We start from the raw sequence: 8973 nt of genomic DNA, 5'->3' as shown, positions 1-8973 counted from the left end.
GTACGAATAAATGGGGAGCTTTTGCTAGTTTAGAAGTATACAGTCAAAATGTTTATGAAGTGAAACTATGTGTTAAATGAAAAAATGATGACCAAATGTTATTTTGATTGTGATAATACATTCGGCTTTGAGATATAATATAAACATTAGTTGAGATTTTGATATTTGGAACAAGGAGGGTTGTAAGAAGAAGTGGAATCATTAAATTTATATATTTATGAATATCTTGCAAGGTAAATTAAACTATTAAATTTATTTATTCTAGCTCAAGAATCCAAAGGAGGGGAATCAAGCAAAGGCAAAGCAAAGAATATTGAGTAGTCGATTGGGAATCATTTCATCCGACATAAGGTAAGTCCATAAGCATTCATAGGTTGATTAACTTAGAATTAAATAATACTAATGTATCATGAAAGGATTTCTATGTTGGTATTCTTTTGGAGTGGTACACGTATTTATAGGTGTGGTTGTATATGCTATTTGATTTAAGTAAATTTCCCTATCATATGAGTCGATATTGGCACTAAGTGTGCGGATTTGAATGGCACTATGTGTGCGAAGTCGAATGGCACTATGTGTGCCGGCTTGAATATCAATACATGAGTGAATTTTCAATGCACTATGTGTGCGGTTTATCATAGCACTATGTGTGCGCTTTCGATTAGTGTTATGTGGGCGAAAACGGCTGAGGATATATAGCATGCCGGGAAGGAATGGCGCGCAAGGTCTATTGTCGGAACAATTGAATTTTTTAGATATGAAACATATATGTATGGAACCATCTAGTTTATCATTGTTTTATACTTCAAAGAAAGTATTTAGATTGTTCAGTTGTTCTAGGTATTTAATTGGATATCTAGATTTAGCTTGGGGTTCAATCGATAATATAAATAATTGTGGCATAGATCAATATGGATGAAATAGTTACTCTTTCATTATTTTGCATATTATTACGTGTTAATGGTCTCTATTATATTGCTTATTACTTACTGAGTTGAATACTCATTTGGTGTGTTTACTTGTCTCTTATTTAGATTTCTTTGATCAATTCTTGTGTTCGGGACCATCGTCGAAGTCATCACATCAGCCTGCAACGTTTTGGTACCTTTTCTTAGTTGATCTTAGGGGAACATTATGGCATGTATAGGCTGGAACATATGTTTTGAAGTGTTGATTTTGGTTATGTATTAAAAGCCATGCGAAAATGGCTTGATATATATATATATTGACTCGATTTTATGTGTGTTTTATTATGATGTTTTCATTCTTGGTTTGATATATGTGATTATGTTTGATGATGATTGGTGTTGAGGTAAGAAATTTGTGTAATGGAGATGACTATATTATTTAGGTCTGATTTCGGTTTTGAGTGAATTATCGCTTAAATCATTTGATAAATACGCCCCATGATATGATAGTATAAAATCATTGAAATAGTTTTGGAAGTGTATTTAAGTATTTATGTAAATTGTAAAGTATTTGTGGCTCGGCCGTTTGTATATAATTGATACTATTCATGCTAGAGTTAACATGAGATTGTCATGTAAAAATTATGACTTATGGTTGCAGTAGATGGTTGAATATCAAAACTGATGCTAGAACTTGTGTACATGTGGTGTTCGACCATAATGTTTTTAATTGAATTTTACTTATAGCTTACTTGTGTATAAGGTACATATACTTTGGTTAATATGATAGTTAAACTTTTGCATGCTATATATGTGCTTATGACTCGAATTGCGATGAAAAATTCAGAACTATATACTTATTTTGTAATGCCTCGTAACCCCATTCCTGTGACGGAATACGAGTTAGGAGTGTTACATTTTATTGGTATCAAAGCCTCAGTTTAGTCAGTCCTAGGACTACCGTAGCGTGTACGAGTCTAGCAATACATGCCTTAATGTTAGTATATGATAGCGTGATGGCTTTTGACGATTGAAATTATTGTTTTGATTAGTAAATGGAACCCAATTTAAAGGGAGCCTTGGCGGATGACGTTGAGAGTGTAGCGGCTGCTCCCGCACAAGGGACACTGCCTGCTGAACCTCAATCATCTGCAAATAATCAAGATGACGGGGCAAAACAAACCTTCTTTTCTATGATGAACGAGTGGGTCACACAATATGCCCGGACTAACCCGGCTGCTCAACCATTTCCAAATTTAAATAATCCGCCTCAGGTTCCTATAATACCAGCAACTATTGATCCTTTGAGGCCGAGTAAACCTCCTGCAGATTTGATTAGGAAGCGCAGGGCCGAGGAATTCCGAGCCACAGCTACTGATGATGCCGAAAGGGCTGAGTTTTGGCTTGATAACACCATTCGTGTTTTTGAAGAGCTTTCATGCACACCTGAAGAGTGTCTAAAGTGTGCTATATCCTTATTACGGGACTCGGCCTACTATTGGTGGAGAACTCGATTTCTATTGTTCAAGGAACAGGTTATGGGAGTTCTTTCAAAGTGGAGTTTCAGAAGAAGTATATTAGTCAACGATTTATTGACCAAAAGCGTAAAGAATTTTTGGAGCTCAAACAAGGTCATTTGACGGTATCTGAATACGAACGTGAGTTTGTAAGTCTCAGTCGATATGCTCGGGAGTGTGTAGCTGATGAAGTCGGTATGTGTAAAAGATTCGAAGAGGGATTGAATGAAGATTTAAAACTACTGGTGGGTATTTTAGAAATAAAGGAATTTGTAACACTAGTTGAATGAGCTTGCAAGGCTGAAGAGCTTGGAAAGGAGAAAAAGAAAGCTGAATCTGAAGTTAGAGACTTTCGTAAAAGATTGGCGGGTAAAACTTCTTTCTCGACTGCAAAAAGGTTCAGAGATGATGCTAATAAATCGAAGACGACTGCAGGAATTTCTATTAGAGAGCGACTATCAACGGACTCTCGAGCTACCTCAATTGCTAGTGTTGGCAACAAGCGGCAGGAAAAACCCGAATGTTCACAATGTGGAAGACGACATGTAGGTGAGTGTTGGGGTAAGTCTATTAACAGGGCCTGTTATAGATGCGGATCGCGGGATCATTTTATTTGAGATTGTACGGAACCTGTTGAAAAGAATAAGGTGCAAGATACAAGATCGAGTGGCGCAATGAATAGAGGAAGACCACCGAGAAATACAGGAGGTAGGGGTGGTAGTCAGAGAGGAACTTCTGATACTGCTGTTCGATCTGAGACTCGTGCTCTTGCCAGAGCTTATGCCATCTGGGCACGAGAGGAGGCATCTTCCCCTGATGTTATCACTGGTACTTTCACTCTCTTTGATACTAACGTGATTGCATTGATTGACCCTGGTTCTACTCATTCATATGTATGTGAGACTTTAGCATCCAGTAAGACTCTACCTGTTGAGTCTACTGAGTTCGTAATTCGAGTGTCGAATCCCTTGGGGCGATATGTACTCATTGACAAAGTGTGTAAGAAATGCCCCTTAATAATCCGAGGCTCCTGTTTTCCGGCCGACTTGATGCTTTTACCGTTTGATGAATTTGATGTTATTCTGGGTATGGATTGGTTGACCGTACATGATGCAGTTGTGAATTGAAAAAGTAAGACCATCGATTTGAGATGTATAGATAATGAGATAATCTGAGTTGAGTCTACTGATTTGAACGAATTGTTAGCAAAAATAATATCCTCGATGTTGGTTCAAAAGTATGTGAGAAAGAGGTGTTAAGCATATCTTGCATACATACTTGATAGTAAAGAATCAGAAAAGAAGTTTGAATCAGTGCCAGTGGTTTGTGAATATCCGGATGTTTTTCCCGAAGAATTACCAGGGTTACCACCAGTTCGGGAGGTAGAGTTTGGCATTGAACTTGTACCGGGTACCACACCAATTTCGATAGCTCCGTATCGTATGGCACCAACGGAGTTGAAGGAATTGAAAACTCAGTTGCAAGAGTTGACGGATAGAGGTTTTGCTCGACCGAGTTTTTCACCCTGGGGTGCACCAGTATTATTCGTGAAAAAGAAAGATGTAACTATGAGGATGTGCATCGATTATCGTTAATTGAATAAAATGACAATAAAGAATAAATATCCATTACCACGTATTGATGATTTGTTTGATCAGTTGAAGGGAGCCTCCGTGTTTTCAAAGATAGATTTGAGATCGGGTTATTATTAGTTGCGAGTTCGGGACTCGGATATACCTAAAACTGCTTTCAAAACGAGATATGGTCACTACGATTTTTTAGTGATGCCGTTTGGGCTTACTAATGCCCCTGCAGTATTTATGGATTTGATGAATCGAATATTTAGACAATATTTGGACCGATTTGTGGTGGTGTTTATTGATGACATCTTGATTTATTCGCACAATGAATCTGAACATGCTGAGCACCTGAAATTGGTATTACAAATTTTACGGGACAAGCAGTTATACGCAAAATTCAGTAAATGCGAGTTCTGGTTGAGAGAAGTTAGCTTTTTGGGACATGTGGTATCCGCATCGGGTATTCGAGTTGATCCGAGCAAAATTTCAGCCATAATTGATTGGAGCCTCCGAGGAATATCACTGAAGTTAGGAGCTTTTTGGGACTTGCCGGTTACTACAGACGGTTTGTAAAGGGTTTCTCAATGATAGCCACACCGATGATGAAACTACTTCAAAAAGATGTTAAGTTTGAATGGTCAGAAAGATGTCAGAAAAGTTTCGACCGATTGAAAACATGTTTAACAGAAGCTCCAATATTAGTGCAGCCAGAATCTGGTAAAGAGTTTGTTATTTACAGTGATGCATCCTTACTTGGGCTGGGTTGTGTGTTGATGCAAGAAGGTCGAGTTGCAGCTTACGTGTCGAGGCAATTAAAGACTCATGAGAAAAACTATCCGACCCATGATCTTGAATTAGCGGCCATTGTATTCGCTTTAAAAATATGGCGACACTACTTATTTGGAGAGAGGTGTCATGTTTATTCGGATCACAAAAGCCTTAAATATTTGATGACTCAAATAGAGTTGAATCTGCGACAAAGACGTTGGCTTGAGTTGTTGAAAGATTATGAGCTCGTCATTGATTATCACCCGGGAAAAGCTAACGTGGTTGCCAATGCTTTAAGTCGTAAATCGCTGTTTGCTTTGAGAGCGATGAATGTTCATCTGTCAGTTTCATCCGACTATGTGTTGGTAGCTAAATTAAAGGCCAAACCATATTGATTCATCAAATACTTGAATCCCAGAAGGTCGACGATGAATTAGTTGCTAAGCGAGCTGAATGTGTTTCAAATGTGGAATCAGAGTTTCAGATTGACGACAATGATTGCTTGACGTTCAAGAGTCGATTATGTGTTCCAAGAAATTCAGAATTTATTTCGATGATTTTGAGTGAGGCTCATAGTAGTCGAATGTCAGTTCACCCAGGTAGTACAAAAATGTACAACGATCTGAAACGTCAATTTTGGTGGCCTGGTATGAAAAGAGACATTTCTGACTTTGTATCAAAGTGTTTGATATGTCAACAAGTGAAAGCGGAACATCAAGTGCCTTCGGGATTACTTCAGCCTATCATGATACCTAAATGGAAATGGGATCGAGTTACGATGGATTTTGTATCTGGTTTACCATTGACGCAGAGTAAGAAAGACTCAATCTAGGTTATTGTTGATCGATTGACAAAATCTGCTCATTTTATTCCTGTCCGCACAGATTTCTCACTCGATAAATTGGCAGAGTTATATGTCTCCCAAATTGTTCGATTTCATGGAGTCCCTATTTCTATTGTGTCGGATAGAGACCCGAGATTCACATCACGATTTTGGAAGAAATTGCAAGAATCATTGGGTACCAAGCTGCATTTTAGTTCCGCTTTTCATCCCCAGACTGATGGTCAGTCCGAGCGGATAATTCAGATACTCGAGGATATGTTGAGATGTTGCATTCTGGAGTTTAGTGGTTCATGGGAAAGGTATTTTCCTTTGATTGAATTTGCTTACAACAATAGTTTCCAGTCAAGCATTAAGATGGCACCTTACGAGGCTTTGTATGGTCGTAAATGCCGTACACCGTTGTTTTGGACCGAGCTTGGTGAAAGAAAAATCTTAGGGGTTGATTTGATTAAAGATGCTGAACAGAAAGTAAAAGTGATCCGTGAAAGTCTGAAAGCAGCTTCGGATCGTCAGAAGTCATATGCAGATTTAAAAAGAAAAGACATCGAATACTAGGTTGGAGACAAAGTGTTTCTTAAAGTATCACCTTGGAAAAAAAATACTCAGATTTGGCCGTAAGGGTAAATTGAGTCCGAGATTCATCGGACCGTATGAAATATCCGAACGAATTGGGCCGGTTGCATATAGATTAATTTTACCCCCTGAACTTGAAAAGATTCACAACGGTTTTCATGTTTCGATGCTTCGACGTTATAGATCTGATCCATCGCACATAACCAATCCATCAGAGGTTGAAATTCAATCTGATTTGAGTTACGAAGAAGAACCAGTCATATTTTGGCCCGTGAGGTAAAAGAACTACGAAATAAGAAAATCTCATTAGTGAAAATACTGTGGCATAAACATGGGGTCGAAGAAGCTACTTGGGAGCTCGAGGATTCAATGAAAGAACGTTATCCAAATTTATTCACTGGTAAGATTTTCGGGGACGAAAATTTTCAAGTGAGGGAGAGTTGTGACAGCCCTAATTCGACCCTAGTCGGAATGTGGTTTTGGGACCACAAAATCGAGTCATAAAATTTATTTAAAATTTAGTTACCTATCCTCTATGTGTATTAGTGCATGTGTGAAAATTTGATGTTTTAATTTAGACTTATGAATGTGAATTTTTCTTGAAAGGACTTAGTTGAGAAACTTAGAAAATATGATAGGTAAATTGTAAGGACTAAATAACTATAAAGTGTGAAAGCTTGGGTTTGCATGTCAAAATACCCAAAAATTCAATAAGTGGCCGGCCAAGTGGTGATGACCCTCCACTAAGTTTAATTAATTATAATATTTGGTTAGAAAATGATTAAAATATTCAAAATAAAATGATTTAATAAGAAAAATAGATGAATAAAGAAGAAATTCAAGGAGAGAGAGTGTGTTCATCTTCTTCTTCCTCCAAAAACCTAAACAAAAGGAAAAAAAAAGGAAAATTCTCATTAAGGCAATTCGGCACTACTTCTTGCTAGTAGGAGGTAAGTTTTGAAGTGTTAGTTAAATCTTCTTATATGTTTAAGTTAATTTGTAAATGTATTTTGACAATATTAAGAAAAATTCAAACTTTTATGATGGTTGGGCACTAAGCCGTGTATCAAAGTACTAGAATTAGTAGTTGTTTTCATGTATTATTGAATAAATAGACGATAGAATGGGGTTAAATTTGTTGAATTAGTAATTGGATAATACTTATGTATTCGGCTATATGGGGTTTAAATGGAAGGTTTATTTGATTTATTTTGTCCTTGTATGAGAAGTGGTTCATTGTTAAGGCCGAATGAGTCATGCTAGATTAGTTGAAAAAAAAATGTTCATGTTATAAGGTAATTTGAGTAATTGACCGAAACATGGAAGGAAGGGTAAGATTTATAAATTATGTTTTAGGAGTGAAAGGTATAATGAAAATTGTATTAAGTTTAATGTGCATACTTTAGTCTAAGTGTTGAGGAGTATTCGGCTAAGATAGTTGGAATGTGTGCGTTGCCGATTTTTAAATTTAGATTATGGGAATGGCTATAATGGCCATTAAGATGTTGAACTTAAGAAATTAGAAGTATATGAACTTGATAGTATTTAAATGATAGTACGAATAAATGGGGAGCTTTTGCTAGTTTAGAAGTATACGGTCAAAATGTTTATGAAGTGAAACTATGTGTTAAATGAAAAAATGATGACCAAATGTTATTTTGATTGTGATAATACATTCGGCTTTGAGATATAATATAAACATCAGTTGAGATTTTGATATTCGGAACAAGGAGGGTTGTAAGAAGAAGTGGAATCATTAAATTTATATATTTATGAATATCTTGCAAGGTAAATTAAACTATTAAATTTATTTATTCTAGCTCAAGAATCCAAAGGAGGGGAATCAAGCAAAGGCAAAGCAAAGAATATTGAGTAGTCGATTGGGAATCATTTCATCCGACATAAGGTAAGTCCATAAGCATTCATAGGTTGATTAACTTAGAATTAAATAATACTAATGTATCATGAAAGGATTTCTATGTTGGTATTCTTTTGGAGTGGTACACGTATTTATAGGTGTGGTTGTATATGCTATTTGATTTAAGTAAATTTCCCTATCATATGAGTCGATATTGGCACTAAGTGTGCGGATTTGAATGGCACTATGTGTGCGAAGTCGAATGGCACTATGTGTGCCGGCTTGAATATCAATACATGAGTGAATTTTCAATGCACTATGTGTGCGGTTTATCATAGCACTATGTGTGCGCTTTCGATTAGTGTTATGTGGGCGAAAACGGCTGAGGATATATAGCATGCCGGGAAGGAATGGCGCGCAAGGACTATTATCGAAACAATTGAATTTTTTAGATATGAAACATATATGTATGGAACCATCTAGTTTATCATTGTTTTATACTTCGAAGAAAGTATTTAAATTGTTCGGTTGTTCTAGGTATTTAATTGGATATCTAGATTTGGCTTGGGGTTCAATCGATAATATAAATAATTGTGGCATAGATCAGTATGGATGAAATAGTTACTCTTTCATTATTTTGCATATTATTACGTGTTAATGGTCTCTATTATATTGCTTATTACTTACTGAGTTGAATACTCATTGGTGCGTTTACTTGTCTCTTATTTAGATTTCTTTGATCCAATTCTTGTCTTCGGGACCATTGTCGAAGTCATCACATCAGCCTGCAACGTTTTGGTTCCTTTTCTTAGTTGATCTTAGGGGAACATTATGGCATGTATAGGCTGGAACATATGTTTTGAAGTGTTGATTTTGGTTATGTATTAAAAGCCATGCGAAAATGGCTTGATATATATATATATAT

General features: G+C 36.5%; 1 pseudogene; it reads left to right on the top strand.

Moving 5' to 3' along the window:
* The first annotated feature begins 3735 nt into the window (after positions 1-3735).
* Positions 3736-6580, top strand: LOC128292672 (uncharacterized; annotated as a pseudogene).
* The last annotated feature ends 2393 nt before the right edge of the window (positions 6581-8973 follow it).

This window comes from Gossypium arboreum, chromosome 5 (assembly GCF_025698485.1).
Source record: "Gossypium arboreum isolate Shixiya-1 chromosome 5, ASM2569848v2, whole genome shotgun sequence".
NCBI lineage: Eukaryota > Viridiplantae > Streptophyta > Magnoliopsida > Malvales > Malvaceae > Gossypium > Gossypium arboreum.
Note: the sequence above shows the minus strand (reverse complement) of the source record. Positions and strands in the feature narration are given on the sequence as shown.